This window comes from Neofelis nebulosa, chromosome 7 (assembly GCF_028018385.1).
Source record: "Neofelis nebulosa isolate mNeoNeb1 chromosome 7, mNeoNeb1.pri, whole genome shotgun sequence".
Lineage (NCBI taxonomy): Eukaryota > Metazoa > Chordata > Mammalia > Carnivora > Felidae > Neofelis > Neofelis nebulosa.
In genome coordinates this window covers 104,689,890-104,706,184 of record NC_080788.1, presented here as the reverse complement: position 1 = coordinate 104,706,184, position 16,295 = coordinate 104,689,890, and the positions used below count along the sequence as shown (strand labels likewise).

Here is a 16,295-nt window from a genome sequence, read left to right as displayed (position 1 = left end):
GCCATCAAATGAAAGCCTCAAATTATGTAAAGCTTAAAACACAAACACACGCAAATACACATTCAAGGCCAAAATGAGATACAGTGAAGAGAATAAATTAGCACCAGCTGCAGCCCAATTAAGCAAAGGCTTCCACAAGGGAAAGCTTACTTACAATTTACCTAAACAAACCCTCTTCCTTTTTGTTGCAATTTGCTGCTTATTAATTTTTCTTATTAAAATGACTACACAGAGTAACCAAGAGCATCGTTATCACATCGGGGGAAAAAAAAAAAAACAAACAAACTCAACCATTTCTTCCGACCAAGAGAATGCTTTGGAGGGGTATTTTTGGCCAAATATTTGTGTTTGTAACATTTAAAAAATATTTAAAATTAGAAAAACTCGAAGTTGCACATGCACACAGTTAAGAAAGTCAACGCTCATGATAAACACAGCAATTTCCAGCTCCATCCCTCCTTGTCTCCTCAGAGCCCACACGTTTCAGATCTTTCAGCTATTTCTTCTGGTATTTGTCTCTGTATTTCTAGATAATGTGCCTTCATTATAATTTCTGGGTTTATGAATTTTTATTTTATCTGTTGTCTTTCTACATGATGAAGATTTTGTCACCTTTCATATGAGTCCTAACACTTCTAACCTCCCTTTCATCCCCCAAATTTCCAATATAATTATACTGAGGGGCAGAGGGAGAAGAGGGTAAAAAAAGTCTGAGGGAATGTGGTGCCTGGGTGGCTCAGTGGATTAAGCGTCCAATTTCCGCTCAGGTCATGATCTCACAGTTCTTAAATTCAAGCCCCGTGAGCCCTGTGCTGACAGTGCGGAGCCTGCTTGGGATTCTCTCTCACCCTCTCTCTCTCTACCCCTCTCCCCCTCACTCTCACTCAAAATAAATAAATAAACTTCGGAAAAAAAATAAACTCTTAGGTCTTGTTCCATTGCATATTGTGAAATGCATACGGAAAGACAAAGAAAAATAAAGTAAAAGCAACCTCTTATACAGGGCTTGCTTTGGCCAGCACCTTACCTATAAGAATTCACTGAACCCTCACAGCGATCCTACAAAGTGTGTACTGGGAGTATCCCCATTTTAAAGATGAGAAAACTAAAGCACAGGTAGTATAAGTAACTAGGAAAAGCTAGAAGTCATCCATTGTCTCTACACTAGATCCAGGATCACAGATGTGGCAGCTCTTTGAAAGATTAGAAGCAAAGGAGATAATGATAATGTTGATGATGCCTGGCCAATACCAGACACACACATACAGCTGGGAACCAGAGCAAGAAGGGCGTACAAAAGTTAACCCAGGCTTGGTGGGGGAATGATGTTTACACAGTTTGGAGGAGGGTCGCTCTTTAAGTAAAAGAGTATGAATTTGGGCACCAAACTGCATATTTATTTAGAGTAAAGAAAAGAAATCAAAATGAATTAAAAATCTAAAGGGGTGACAAATACCACAAACATTACAACATGCAGAAAAACAACATCACATATTCATTAACAGTCTGATATTCCTCTCTAGTCCTTTCCCTACCCCCATTTCAGCTGCATGCTCTTTGATTGCCTTTTCATATATCAACAATGTTGCAATATCATTTGCTAAAGAGTCCAGAAAGTGAATTCATTCTTTCCTCTACCATGATTGATTAAAAATGTGTTTTTAATATTAATGGTTTAGTACTTTATTTTAGTTTTATGACTCATTGTTGGAAATACCATGTGAACCTTAGGATATTGTCGAATTTGAGAAAATCTCTAGTATATACATTTTTCATAATGGGCTGACAATTTCAGGGCATTTCCAGTGTCATTGCATTGTGACTGTCTTCCCTACTCTTTGAATTGATGACATTCATAAATGAATGGCCAGAAAGGGACCCAGAGTATGGAGCCTTCCAGCTTGCCGCCTGTGCGGGTGTAGACCCCAAGGCCTTAAGCTCCTGATCTCTACCACCCAGGCTGCTTCAGCTCTCACCTCACAGCTTGGATGTTGCCACTCAGTTCCAGGCGACAGAGTCTGTTGTTTTTCCAGGAAGCTGACATCCTGCCCCCAAGAGCAGTTCAAATTTCATCTCCGAGGTTGAAGACTGAAGGACATTGACACAATGGCCCTGTGATCCAGGCCAACGCTGGCAGCCCAGGGAAGCAGCATCAGAGGGGCAGGAGGCTCAGGCAGCCTCTGGAGTCAAAGCCATGACTTATCCTAAGAAGGAGGCCAGAGCTTGATGGGCAAAGACTGAGCCAAATGCAGTAATGAAAAGACTAGCTAGGCTATGCATGAGTGGAAAGCTAAGTATGCATTTCATCCCTCAAACCAAACGCCTGAGACATCCCACCAAAATAAAGTCATAAATCTTCATTTGAACAATTTTCATTATAAAGCCATGGGAAGAGCGGAAGTCAGGTAGCTAACTGGAATAACAGGAGAGCGGAGTTTTGCTGGCTGTTCTCGGCCGCAGAGACAACCTTTTCATCCCCAGCCTACAATTCCTCACTATACATGGGAAAGCTGGAAGGGATCACCAGCTTGGTCCCTTCCAGGACCCAGGACTAGCCAGACACGAGTGGGAATTGGAATCGCTACTCCTCATATACCAAACCAAACAAAACAGGCAACCAGCTGTGTGGAAACCCAGTTCTGGTCACATTTCTTAGGTTCAACTCAGAGCGGCAGGGGTCATGCTCCAGCCTGGGAATTTAAATGGAAATCCAAAAGAGGGCACCATAAACCATTCTATAAGAAAAGAATAGTTTCCACTGTCATCCCAAAGTTTTAGAAAGTGTACAAATTCATGAAAACTTGGTGCCTGAAGAGTTAAATAGAAAAGAGAGGGTCTGAAAAAAACTACAAGCACCTTCTTCTAGCTGGAAGCTTGCAGAATGCATCTCCACTGATGGAGGTAAAAAGGAATACCATTTCCTGAATAGAGCATCCAATTGCTTTTCTGCGCCTCCCCTTTCCTCCTTCTCCCTCTCGCCCCTCTTCCTCCTTCTCACTAATGTATAATAAAAAAAGCTTGTCACTTTCTAATTTGTGTTCATGTAAGCATCTTAAAACAACTTGTGGGCTTTTCTAGTGGAAATCTTAGGAAATAAGCTATTAGGCTACTACTTCTCCAACCCATGGAAAAAAATATGTTTTAATCATGTGCAGCAGCATTGCACTACATAAGCAAGAAAACCAAAAACCAAAAAACAAACAAAAAAAAACAACCCAAAAAAAACCAAAAACAACTTTCCCAAATCCAGTCACTGGTGTGCAAACCTGTTCAGTAGAATCCCTTGATTTTCAAGAATAACATCACAAGATCTCTGGTGTCAGTTGTTTTTAAGAATGAGTGTGCAGTACTTTCTTCTGATCAATATTTTTTTTCTTATTTTAAGAATCATTGTTGTTATTTCTGATAATAAAAGTAACACATGGCTGTAATAAAAATTACAAAGTGCATGCCATAAAACAGTGAAAGTCCCTATAACCTCAGAGATAAACACTGCTTGGTTTATATTCATCCAGATACTTTTTTTCAGCGCATGCTATTATGGATCTTTATAGTACATATAAATTGAAATGAGAACATACGTAATGCTGTTTTTACTTTGCCTTTTTCTTTTTAAACTTGGCTCTCAGTAGTGGACATCTTTGGACATCAATACATGGAGAACGGCTTCTCTCTTTTCTTAACACCATAGAGTCCCCTTGTATGGAATTAGCATGATTGTTTAATCTGCTATTGATATGCATTTGGGTTGTTTCCAGTGCTCCTGAATAGAAACAGTAATGAATACAATTCTCCTGTAATAATCTGTGTGCACACCTGCAAGTGTTTCTGCAAGAGAAACTTCTAGAAGGCAAATTGCAGGGTCAGAAACTATGCATATCTTAATTTGAACAGACCCTGCCAAACTGTCTTCTGAAAGGATTGAGCCAGTTTATACCACCATTAAACAAATCAGCCTGCCTTTTCCTCTGACACTTCCGCCAATACTTGTACTCCCAAACTTTTAAGGGCTTACCAATGTGATAAACAACACAAAAGAGAGGTCTTTTTAAAATTTCCCACATTTAGGGGCGCCTGGGTGGCGCAGTCGGTTAAGCGTCCGACTTCAGCCAGGTCACGATCTCGCGGTCCGTGAGTTCGAGCCCCGCGTCGGGCTCTGGGCTGATGGCTCGGAGCCTGGAGCCTGTTTCCGATTCTGTGTCTCCCTCTCTCTCTGCCCCTCCCCCGTTCATGCTCTGTCTCTCTCTGTCCCCAAAATAAATTAAAAAAACGTTGAAAATAAAATAAAATAAAATAAAATTTCCCACATTTGAATTTATCATAATAGAAAATACAAAGACATTAAGTATGGAACCACTAATGACAAGCCGCTAAAAAATAAACAAGTAAAGCAGTAGTGAAAAAAATTCAGCTCCATACTTTCTTATGCTTTCTCCAAAGTTCAGCATCAAAATTAATAAATCATCAAAGGAAAGTGCAGGTGACTAAGGGGCCAATTACCTATTGGGAGTAGCCAGGGTCCACTTCATTTTCCCAGGCTTAGGACGTTCCAAAATCCTTGGTGCACTCGGAGTCCTGCCTCCTTCTTAGCCCTGGCTAATCCCCATGAGCCCACAGCTAAAAAAAAAAAAAAACGAGAACTACTCACAGAGAGCCAAGCTGGGCGGGCAAAGAGGCTAACGGTACATCACAAGAGCTTCAAGGGAACATGTCTCCTTGATTCCTTCCTTCTGATTTAAAAGAGAGCTCTAAATTGCATGTCTGTCTCTTTCCATCAGTGAACAAAGGTGGTCTTTTTTTTTTTAATTTTATTTTTTAATATATGAAATTTACTGTCAAATTGGTTTCCATACAACACCCAGTGCTCATCCCAAAAGGTGCCCTCCTCAATACCCATCACCCACCCTGCCCTCCCTCCCACCCCCCATCAACCCTCAGTTTGTTCTCAGTTTTTAACAGTCTCTTATGCTTTGGCTCTCTCCCACTCTAACCTCTTTTTTTTTTTTTTTCCTTCCCCTCCCCCATGGGTTCCTGTTAAGTTTCTCAGGATCCACATAAGAGTGAAACCATATGGTATCTGTCTTTCTCTGTATGGCTTATTTCACTTAGCATCACACTCTCCAGTTCCATCCACGTTGCTACAAAAGGCCATATTTCATTTTTTCTCATTGCCACGTAGTATTCCATTGTGTATATAAACCACAATTTCTTTATCCATTCATCAATTGATGGACATTTAGGCTCTTTCCATAATTTGGCTATTGTTGAGAGTGCTGCTATAAACATTGGGGTACAAGTGCCCCTATGCATCAGTACTCCTGTATCCCTTGGGTAAATTCCTAGCAGTGCTATTGCTGGGTCATAGGTTAGGTCTATTTTTATTTTTCTGAGGAACCTCCACACTGCTTTCCAGAGCGGCTGCACCAATTTGCATTCCCACCAACAGTGCAAGAGGGTTCCTGTTTCTCCACATCCTCTCCAGCATCTATAGTCTCCTGATTTCTTCATTTTGGCCACTCTGACTGGCGTGAGGTGGTATCTGAGTGTGGTTTTGATTTGTATTTCCCTGATAAGGAGCGACGTTGAACATCTTTTCATGTGCCTGTTGGCCATCCGGATGTCTTCTTTAGAGAAGTGTCTATTCATGTTTTCTGCCCATTTCTTCACTGGGTTATTTGTTTTTCGGGTGTGGAGTTTGGTGAGCTCTTTATAGATTTTGGATACTAGCCCTTTGTCCGATGTGTCATTTGCAAATATCTTTTCCCATTCCGTTGGTTGCCTTTTAGTTTTGCTGGTTGTTTCCTTTGCTGTGCAGAAGCTTTTTATCTTCATAAGGTCCCAGTAATTCACTTTTGCTTTTAATTCCCTTGCCTTTGGGGATGTGCCGAGTAAGAGATTGCTACGGCTGAGGTCAGAGAGGTCTTTTCCTGCTTTCTCCTCTAAGGTTTTGATGGTTTCCTGTCTCACATTCAGGTCCTCAAAGGTGGTCTTTAAAACGTGATTGGCCAGAGGGCAAACGGTCTCTCCATTACAGAACCAGAGCCGCTAATGGGGTGGCAGCAGCTTTTGTGTTGGAAATGGGGTTCCCCTTGAAAGGGGCCTCCTTGGTTTGTTTCCTAGTGTTTTTCTCTAGTTGCAAAATAAATGCATGAGCAGGATAAAATAAATTCAAGCAGTGTGAGATGAAATGTTAGTGATGAAAAGTTAGCTTTTAGTAGTAGCTTAGTAGTAATGAAAAGTTAGCTTAGGAATGAAAAGTTAGCTTCTCTTGCAGTCCAGACCTGCAGTCCTGATACACTTATTAATAATTTCTGGCATATCTTTCTGGTAATTTTCTGTGCACACACACATACCAATTTTTTTTTTTAACGTTTATTTATTTTTGAGACAGAGAGAGACAGAGCATGAACAGGGGAGGGGCAGAGAGAGAGGGAGACACAGAATCCGAAACAGGCTCCAGGCTCTGAGCTGTCAGCACAGAGCCCGACGCGGGGCTCGAACTCACGGACCGTGAGATCATGACCTGAGCCGAAGTCAGATGCTTAACCGACCGAGCCACCCAGGCGCCCCTACCAATTTTTTACATAAACGGAAGCACACTGTGCACACTACTGTGTAACTTTTTTTATTGTGTACCTTTTTTTTTTCAGCTAATATGCTGTATGGATTGTCCCAAATCTTCACGTGTGGATTTACCTCATTCTTCTTAACAACTGCACAGTGTCCTACAGTGCCCACGGTCTATTTCACCTGTGGCTCTACTGAAAAGGACTGAGGTTGAATTCATGGTCTGGGTGTGATATTTACACACAGCCCTTTATGCCAATATATGTGCAGAATCTACTCCTAAAATGGAATGGCTGTGTCATAGGACTTTTTGCATTTTTAATTTGGCTAGCTATTCCAAAACCACTTTTAAAAAAAAGTTGTACCATTTCACACTCCCACCAACAGTATATACAGGGGCTTTTCTTCATTCTCTCAAAAGAAGCTTTTTAAAGATTAGCAACCCCACATATGCTACACAAAATGAAACTGTCCCAAGGAAATGGATTTGTAAATGAAAGACCCAAATTACATAAATCGGAAGCCTTCACAGTGGCCACATTAGGTCCATTGATATGAATCTCTATGATGACTTTATATGTCTCCATTTACCCTGAGATCTTTGTGAACCACACCAACTTTGGCAATTTTACCCGTAAATCACTGTCTCTGAAGGAGATAGCGGTTTCAACACCACTTACATGTCATATTGAAAAAGTTTTCTAGTACATTCTCCCATTCTGGAGCTTGAGTTTGCCCCCTTTCCCAAGTTATTACCAGGATAACTTTCCGTTGCCCCTAAATAACCTCTGCTCTGAGCTACTGGTGGCACAAGAGACAACGACCACGTTCATTGTCATTAATAACAATGCTGCCTTCAGGTTATATAGAACTTCTCCACCAAAGTGCTCTTAACATTTTCATATATGTTATCTCATTTATCTCCACAGCCTCTTATTGAGGTTGGGAAGGTGTTGCTGAAATCTGTGGAGATACACACAGAAGTTATTGTGGTATCTTCTATAGCAGCCACGAAAATGAGACCCTGTGTCAAGATCCCAGAATAAATAAAGGGGGATCTCGGGAAACTAGGTACCGGGACTTAAAAGAAATTCAGGAAGTGATATTTCTTTTCTTAGTCTCTTTTGGGTTTCCTCAGAATCTGTGGGCGACCTTTAAAAATGCAACGTCAGGGCACTAAGATTCCAGACCTGCTTCCCGTGGGCCTGAGTGTTGTCGGCAGATGACCCCATGCTCTGACCTGGCCACTCTACATCTAGGAACTGAGAGTGCAGATTCCCGTACTCTTATAACCTATGGATAAAGGAACAGCAAGGTGTTGTGAGGATGGCTAGGGAGGGAGAGCATGTGGCAGTGGGAAGAACAGATCTGGCAGTTTTAACCCTGCTGCCAGCTGATCAGGTACATGATTCCAGTGTGTTCAAGCAGGCTCTCTTAAGCATTTTCAGAGGTAAATTTACATTAGGATTCTTCAGAGGTCACAAAGCCCAATTCAAGTAGGGCAGCAGTTTGCCTGAGAAGCCCCACAGCTCTGAAAGGCGCTGCGTATCTCGTACAGAGCCTAGTTTACTTGGGGGAGCGCTATATAGCGAGGGATTTTATTTTGAGTTCCAGAAACTGATGAGGAGGTACCTGCTGCAGTTGTAAGCTCTCCTTTCCAGACAACTGCAGACGTCACTTGCCCTTTGCAAGGCTTCCGCCAGCCTTTCCGGATGTCCCAGGGCTGAGCCCAACCAGAGAAGAGCCCAACTCAGAGTCCACTGTGCCCTGGAGGCCACCATTGCCAAATGCAACAGACCCCTGGCACGGGAACTCCATTGAGTGTATTCTGAAGTCTTCATACTGCTCAACGATCCCCAACCTGAAACAGCATGATATCCTCAATACCAATCAAGGCAAACCTGGTACATTCCCAGGCCTCCAGGAGAAGGCCAGGAGCAGGAAAAGGAAGCAAGAAGAAAGTTAACAGTTATTACACCTCCATTCTGTGCCTTGAGCTTTGTGTAGCTTCCTTGGTGGCAGGTACTCGTATAGCCATTCTATAAAAGCGGAACTTGAGGATCAAAGAGGTTAAACAACTTGCTTAGAATCAGAGTCCTTTAATGTCTATGTAGACATCTGTTGATTTGGCCTGGCTTGCCTCACTTCCTCCTTAAGTAACAGTATCATCTCTTCCAGGTTTAACTGGGAGTCCCCACCAGCCCCATCCCGCCCAGGGGTGAATATGTGATTTAGAATTGGCCAATCAGCAATGTCACCAAGTCTTTGTTGTACCCCTTGGAAAGAGACTCTCTCCTTCCTCCACCCATCCTGAGCACTAAGGATCACATGAGTCTATAGCTACTGAGGAAGACCCCAGAGTGAAGCCATTGGAGAAATAGCATGGAAAGATAGAACACAGATTTCCAATAACATCTTTTGAGGGCCTTGATGTTGTTGTGCCTGAAAGCATAACAACTCCTTGGATTTTTCAGTGACATGAGCCAATACAGCCTTTGCTTATACTATTTTGATGCATGCCCTAAAAAGCTTGAATTGGAACCCAGCTTTGTCTGACTCTAGTGCCAATGCTCTTTCCATGAAATCGAACAGCTTCCCCAGATACAGCCCTCACTGAGCTGGTATCTTCTAAGGCCAACATTCACACTCTGGTTGCATACTTCAGGGTGGAGAACAAGTCCCACGCAGCCCTGGGCTCGAGGACATTTCTAGTATGGACCCTTTGAAAAAGTTACCCCTCAACAGACATACACGCACACACGCATACACATACACACTCACACACACATATTCCTCTAGGGGTTGATGGCTGAAAAAAAGCCTCCCTTAGTATCTGGTCCTCAGTCATCCTCTGGGGCCTTGGGCTGTGTTGCATCCTCCTCAAGCTGTGGTGGTGTGGGCCCCTTAGAGAGCCAAGATCTCTCCAGTCGTACCCATGTGTGGGGACGCAAGCAGTCCTTAAGGGGGGGGAGGGGCACCAGCAATTGTTGCCTGGGAAAACATTGCTGGGGGAGGGGGGGGGTCTTAATCTGTTTGGGCTACCATAAGAAATTGTCATAAACTGGATGGCTTAAACAACAGAAACTTATTTTCTCACAGTTCTAGAGGTTGGAAGTCCCAGATCAAGGTGTTGGCAAAATAGGTTTCATTCTGCGGCCTCTTCTCTTGGCTTGTAGGTGGCTGCCATCTTGCTTTGTGTTCATGTGATCTTTTCTTGCCTGTGCTAGGGAGAGGGAGAGGGAGACAGGGAGAGAGGGACAGGAGAGTGCTCTGATGGTGCCTCTTCTTTTTTTTTTTTTTAATTTTTTTAATGTTTATTTATTTCTGAGACAGAGACAGAGCATGAGTGGGGGAGGGACAGAGAGAGAGGGGGACACAGAATCCGAAGCAGGCTCCAGGCTCTGAGCTGTCAGCACAGAGCCCGATGCGGGGCTCGAACTCACAGACTGCGAGATCATGACCTGGGCCAAAGCCGGACGCTCAACCGACTGAGCCACCCAGGCGCCCCAATGGTGCTTCTTCTTATAAGGACACGAATCCTACTGGATCAGGGTCCTACCCTATTTCCAAATACAGTTATGTTGGGGCTAGGGCTTCGACATACAAATTTGGGCTGGTGGGGGGGACATAAACATTCAGTCCATAAACACAGATGCGCTGGAAATTTTCAGTCAAAGGAGATGTGAAGAAAACGTAGAACAGAATACCCAGAAGAACTTGAAGGCAGTTGGTGCTTTTTCTCAGAGCCTAGGCTTAAGCACTTTGCAATCATCAGGATAGATATCTTCTGGATATATGCTTTTTTGTTGTTCGTTATAGGATAGAACGCTGGGATTCCTCTTGTTTGGGCAGCAATGTATGTCAGGGCTTCCTGGTTTCAAGATAAATCCACATGCTAAGGTTGTGGTATCCCAACTGGGAAAACGAAATTAGTTAACTGAAAATGAAAAATAGGAAAATTAAGCCAGCAAGTTCTCTAAACATATTGGGCCAATTTAAAACCCAGGTTAACATTGATTTATTGTTTTAATAAGATTCCCGTGTAAGGAAAAATGAGTGGTCTACACCATAAATAAGTATAGGAATGTGTTTATTGGGCGGCAATATGTAGGAGCAACAGGGCAAATGACTCCTCAAGTTTTCTGTATTTTTCCCCTTATCTTTAAAGTCACTGGGCCTGAATGTATTATTTTTACCTAAGACGCATGTCCCCAGAATAATGTAAAAGACAGTTAATATTCTGAGTACTGTCTTCACCAGAAATGACCCATGACAGGAGAACTCAGATGGGGGCCTGAAGAAGCACTTGTCCACAGCTCTCCAGCTGGGACGATCATGCTCAAAAGAAGCCAAGGGGAGAGACACCTGGACATTCACCCAGCCCCAGGACCGGCTCAACCTGGGGTCAGTCTGCAGCACACAGTTGTCACTGTAGGGCTGAGGCTTCAGGAGCCAGTGGCACCCCTTTCTCCTCAATAATTCAAGTCTGTCTCAAGTCCAGAGAGCTTGCCCAGCAACCCTTGGCCTCTTTGGCCAGCCGTAATGCAGAACTATGGTTAAGAGTTTGGGGCTCTCACACTGAACACTCTGGAAGAGGCAGTCATGGGAAGATATGTGCACTTCCATCTGACAATGAGGCTAGAGGAAAAATGCCCAGAAGTCATAGCCAAGGTGCAGACACTACATGGCGAACATAAAACCTCAAAAACCACATGATCACCCCTGACTCTGTCAGCACAGAGGCTGGAGACACAAGGGTCATTTCCATGGCTTTGCAAAGAGGTGCAGAGCCAAGCATCGAGGTCCCCAGTCTCTCAGGAAATAACCTCTTAGGAATAACAGGCTCTATCAAGAAGGCATGGAACCTACTGGGAATTTAACTTTGTTCCCAGTGTTTTATTTTGTGAGCTGAGTGGTGGATACAGGAGTAACTTTTATATTTTTTTCTTGTTCTTTTTTTTTAAATGTATTAAATACTATACTATTAAATTAGATACTATATAATACGTTTAAGAAATAAAATTACATTACATTAAAGTAGGACAATAGGGATATCTTTTAAAATTCAATATGATTGGGGTGCCTGGGTGGCTCAGTCGGTTAAGCGTCCGACTTCGGCTCAGGTCATGATCTCGCAGTCCGTGAGTTCGAGCCCCGTGTCGGGCTCTGTGCTGACAGCTCAGAGCCTGGAGCCTGTTTCAGATTCTGTGTCTCCCTCTCTCTCTGACCCTTCCCTGTTCATGCTCTGTCTCTCTCTGTCTCAAAAATAAATAAACGTTAAAAAAAGAAAAAAAATAAAATTCAATATGATTGATGAACTTGAGGTGGCGGGGGGTGGGGGTGGGGACTGAAGAGTTACATGTTTATAAGAAGTCCAGATAAGATACTTCCCATCCAGGACCTACAGCTTTAAATCCTTTCCCAGAGTAAAAGAAATACAGTCTACCAGCTATTGCATCAAATCCTAAAATATTAGCTACAGACCATTCTGCTCCTTGTTTGGACCCAAAAGGATAGAAAAGCCACAACTGTTGTCATTTTGCGGGTAGAGTGCATTGAATCCCTACACAGCTCATTTTCATCCATGTAGTTCCTACACACACAGCCCCAGAAAGATGATGGCTATTTGCGTTTTTCACTATGGAGGATGAAATATGGACACATCAGATGAGGCTGAGCACACTCTGGAAAGGGACAGGAAGGCTAGAATCAGAAACAAAGGCATTTTGTTCCACAGACCCTCCCTCCCCACCAGAAAGTCTTTGCAATTGCACTCAGCAATCTGGTGTGTATCAGATGTTAGATAAAATTAATTGGGAACAGACATTTATCATTATTGATTTGTATTTGATGGGCATTTATAACACTACATTATCAACAAACAGAAGATAAAAAGGCTGAGGAGTAATGGGGGCTGGCAAGGTTTCATGAAAGGATGTAATCTTTATCATGAGGCACTTGCTCACATTAACAAGTCCATGAAATTGATTTCCATGGAAAATGCTTTAGAAGAAAACCCAAGGAGATCTTGCAGAATTACCGAAACTGTTATCTTTTGGGGAATGTCTATGTGTATGTACATATGTTTGTGTCTTTAATTGAACTATTTCTTGCCTTGGATAATAAGATCTAAATGAAAAAGTTAAGGCTGAAAGGCCTTATTATATGCAGTAAGCTCGTATTTCAAATAAATTAAATGTGGCTCCATTCATTGCTCCATTAAAAGTACGAACTTCAATGCAATTAGGTTGATTAATGACATACTAGTTAATAAACGAAAATAAAGTGAATATTATTATATGAGAAGGGTTGGTTTGGGAAGGGGGGGTTAAAGGAAAACAGTGGGCTTGTTTGATCAATATACAGCCCAAATGCCCACCTGGAGAACTGTAGCCCCAATAGTTTACAAGAAAACATTCAAAACTATGGTGTGATATGGTGGGAAGGAATGGAGCCAGCTCAGCAGTCAAGTAGATGTGAGTGGAATTTGGATACACCCTTTACTAGATGTGTGACCTTGGGCATCAGGCTCCTCACCTATAAGATGGGAGTAATAACTACCCGCCCAGACGGTGGTCGTGAGGGGGAATGAAGCCATGTATATAAAACTCTGAGCCCAGGTGCTGGCACATAGTAGGCATTGGACTCAGAGTTAATTTCTCTTTGAACCTCGGGAAAAGGTTCAAAGAAGTACCTAGAAGTTTCATTCTTTCAGGAGAAGAGAGTCTGGGTTTTAACTTGCTGTAGTAACAGTGAGAGAAAATAAAGACAGCGAAGGGATGTTATCAATAGTTTCTCCCCATGGCTCTCAAGCCCTTTATGAGCCACTTTAGAGTTCTTGATTAGAAACTTCAGCAGCCAGTATGCAAAGATGTAGCTTTTCCAGTTGTAAAATACCGAAATGCTTTCCTACTGATTGCTAAGTTACCACTGCACCGAGTCCCTATGTGACCACCTAACCACCTTGGAACCCCTTCTCCTCACTGATCCAGCAACCAAAGGGTTAATGCTTACTCCTCAGTGGGGGAAAAGGGGGAGGGTGTTAGAAAATCTTGAGAGTTCTGGCTAGTTGTCCAGGCGGATACACAGGAATGTATCACCACACCCTACTGGTTTCTAAATACTTTATCAGTCTCTTTTCTAGCTAGATGTTTCTTCACACACCTCTTTGGTCCCCAGCTTATTTGTGGGATAGCAGAGAACTTGAAGTCACTCTCCCTTGGGGAGATCCCTTTGGTGGACTGGAGCTGGCTGTTCTGGCTGGGGTATCATCTACTTGGATAGTTTCCCCTCTTAGCTCCAGCTGCTGTGGGGTCACTTTTCCCTATAAGGTGTGCAATATAAATCAAAAGGGTATAACTGAAGTCCCAGCCCACAGGGTAGCGTTGTTTGTTTTGAAGGATTCTGAACGATGAAAGGAGAGATCTCAACAATGTGGTTTCCTGTGGGTGGGCCTGTTCGAAATAGGCAGTCTTTCTCCCGAGGGCATATACATTCTTGGAAAGAGCTGACTGACTGCTCTCAGCTCCAGCCCTTGCTCACACAAAACTGGGCAAGTTAGATCCCTGTTGCCCTCCAATGGATCCCCCTTCTGGTAGTCACTCCCCTCTAGGGTGTTGAGTTATTGTAAAGAGGCCCATGAATCCATTTTTGCAACAAGCACTGTCTTTATTCATCACCAATATTTACATACTTCGGGCCAGGTCCTGCAGCAGTCCTCCCCGGTTTGTAAATGTTATCAGATACTGTTGTGATTAACAAAACACAGACTTTTCCAAAAGCGTACCAAACTCACATATTTTTAAATCAACGGATATTAAAAGTACATCTACTATAGTGTGGGAGGCTGTAAAATTTGACATTAACAAGAGGTCCTCATCCCAGAAAAGTTGGGCAGCCCTGTGGCTCATTATGGAGATGAAACGAAGGTACATGACTGAATGATTAGCATATTAGTGAAGAGACATAAGAACGCCAACTCACCCCGCTTCTGCATGGGAGGCTACCATTCCTGTCAGTGGGGTGTTCCTACTTCTCCATCACTGCAAAGCGAAGAGGAAGTTTAGGGTAATACCAGAAACTCGAGGCACTCAGGAAAGCGTGCCCACATCGAAATCGGACTTTTACAAGCAAGACCAGTGATGGCCGCTGAATACAAGTGTGTCACCACCTCTGGGAGCATGGAGATCTAAGGGGGCTACAGGCCAATGAAATTCAATTTGCATTTTCTCTTCCCTCCCTCCTCAGCGCCCCCGCCCCGTCCTCCTGTTCTTTCCTCCTCTGGCTGGGCTTCAGAAAAGTGTTGGCAGGTGGCATCCAGCTGGGACGGCTGCCAGGTTTCTAGATGGAGGAGCTGTACTGCAGCTGTGTTGGCAGGGAGAGGCCCGGAGGAGCCAGAGTAAACGAATTAAGTCCTGATTCTCCATGGTGAGCTACGGGACATTCCTGACGCACGGGGGCAGCTGCTGGCTGCATGGAGTCAGCTCCTACCGGCGGAGCGGCAGAGCGCTGGAAATAGACCCGCGGCAACCCTGACCCATAGTCATCACCGTGCTAAAGCAACGTGGGGAGGGGTCAACTTGGTCTTAAACAAACCCCCCACATAAATGCTTTTTTTTTTTTTTTAATCTCATTGTTTGCCGGTGATGTTGTAATATGCCTTCAACCGAGCCGCACTATCTCGAGCAAACATCTCATAATCTTTCTCATCCAATCCCCAATTGGCAGTATTTTAAGGAGTGGCCGGGTTCCAAGGGCAATGTGCCAGGTCTCCACAGAATTAAATAAAAGGGGGAATTGGCAAAGTGAAGGCGACAAATGTATGTAGTCATCTATGTCTCAGATCCAGAAAACTTACTCTTTAAAAAAAAATTTTTTTTAGGAGTGCCTGGGTGGTTCAGTCGATTAGGCATCCGACTTCGGCTCAGGTCGTGATCTCCTGGTTCACAAGTTCAAGCCCCACATTGGGCTCTGTGCTGACAGCTCGGAGCCTGGAGCCTGCTTCCCATTCCATGTCTCCCTCTCTCTCTCTGCCCCTCCCCCACGCACACTGTGTCTCCCTCTGTCTCAAAAATAAAAATAAACATTAAGAGAAAAATTTTTAAACGTTTTTTATTTATTTTTGAGAGAGAGAGAGAGAGAGAGAGAGAGAGAGCATGAGCAGGGGAGGGGCAGAGAGAGAAGGAGACACAGAATCTGAGGCAGCTCCAGTCTCTGAGCTGTAAGCAGAGAGCCCGACATGGGCCAGAACTCGTGAACCACAGATCGTGACCTGGGCGGAAGTTGGGCGCTCAACGGACTGAGCCACCCAGGCGCCCCAACATTACCGTTTTTTTTTTTAAGAAGTCAGATGAGTTGTGACCAAACAATGGAGTGGCACGGGGCCCTCTAGACTAACCTTAGCCAGTCTTTAAATTTCCTCAGGAGTTAATTTCTGACGTATAAAATATGTTAAGTATTTAACATACTTAAAATACATAAAATTGTTTATGCTTCAATATCATTGAATAATGCTCCCCCCGCCAAAATGTCCACGTCCTCCTCCCTAGACCCTGCCCAGTATTACCTTACACAGCAAAGGGACTTTGCAGGTGTAATCAGGAACCTTCAGATGGGGAGATGGGTCTGGATTATCTGGGTAGGTCGGATGTAATCACAAGAGTGCTTATAAGCGAAAGAGGGAGCTAAGACAGCCAGTGTCAGTGATGAGATGTGAGAAACACTGGACC

General features: G+C 43.5%; 1 long non-coding RNA gene across 1 annotated transcript; it reads right to left on the bottom strand.

Annotated features, from left to right (window-relative positions):
• Nucleotides 1-1,521: 1,521 nt before the first annotated feature.
• Nucleotides 1,522-14,800, bottom strand: LOC131517256 (uncharacterized). Its single transcript, XR_009264477.1, has 4 exons — nt 14,551-14,800; nt 8,200-10,504; nt 4,501-4,617; nt 1,522-3,763 (listed from the first exon to the last, which is right to left on the bottom strand). It is a non-coding gene; the product is annotated as an uncharacterized LOC131517256 (long non-coding RNA).
• Nucleotides 14,801-16,295: the final 1,495 nt, after the last annotated feature.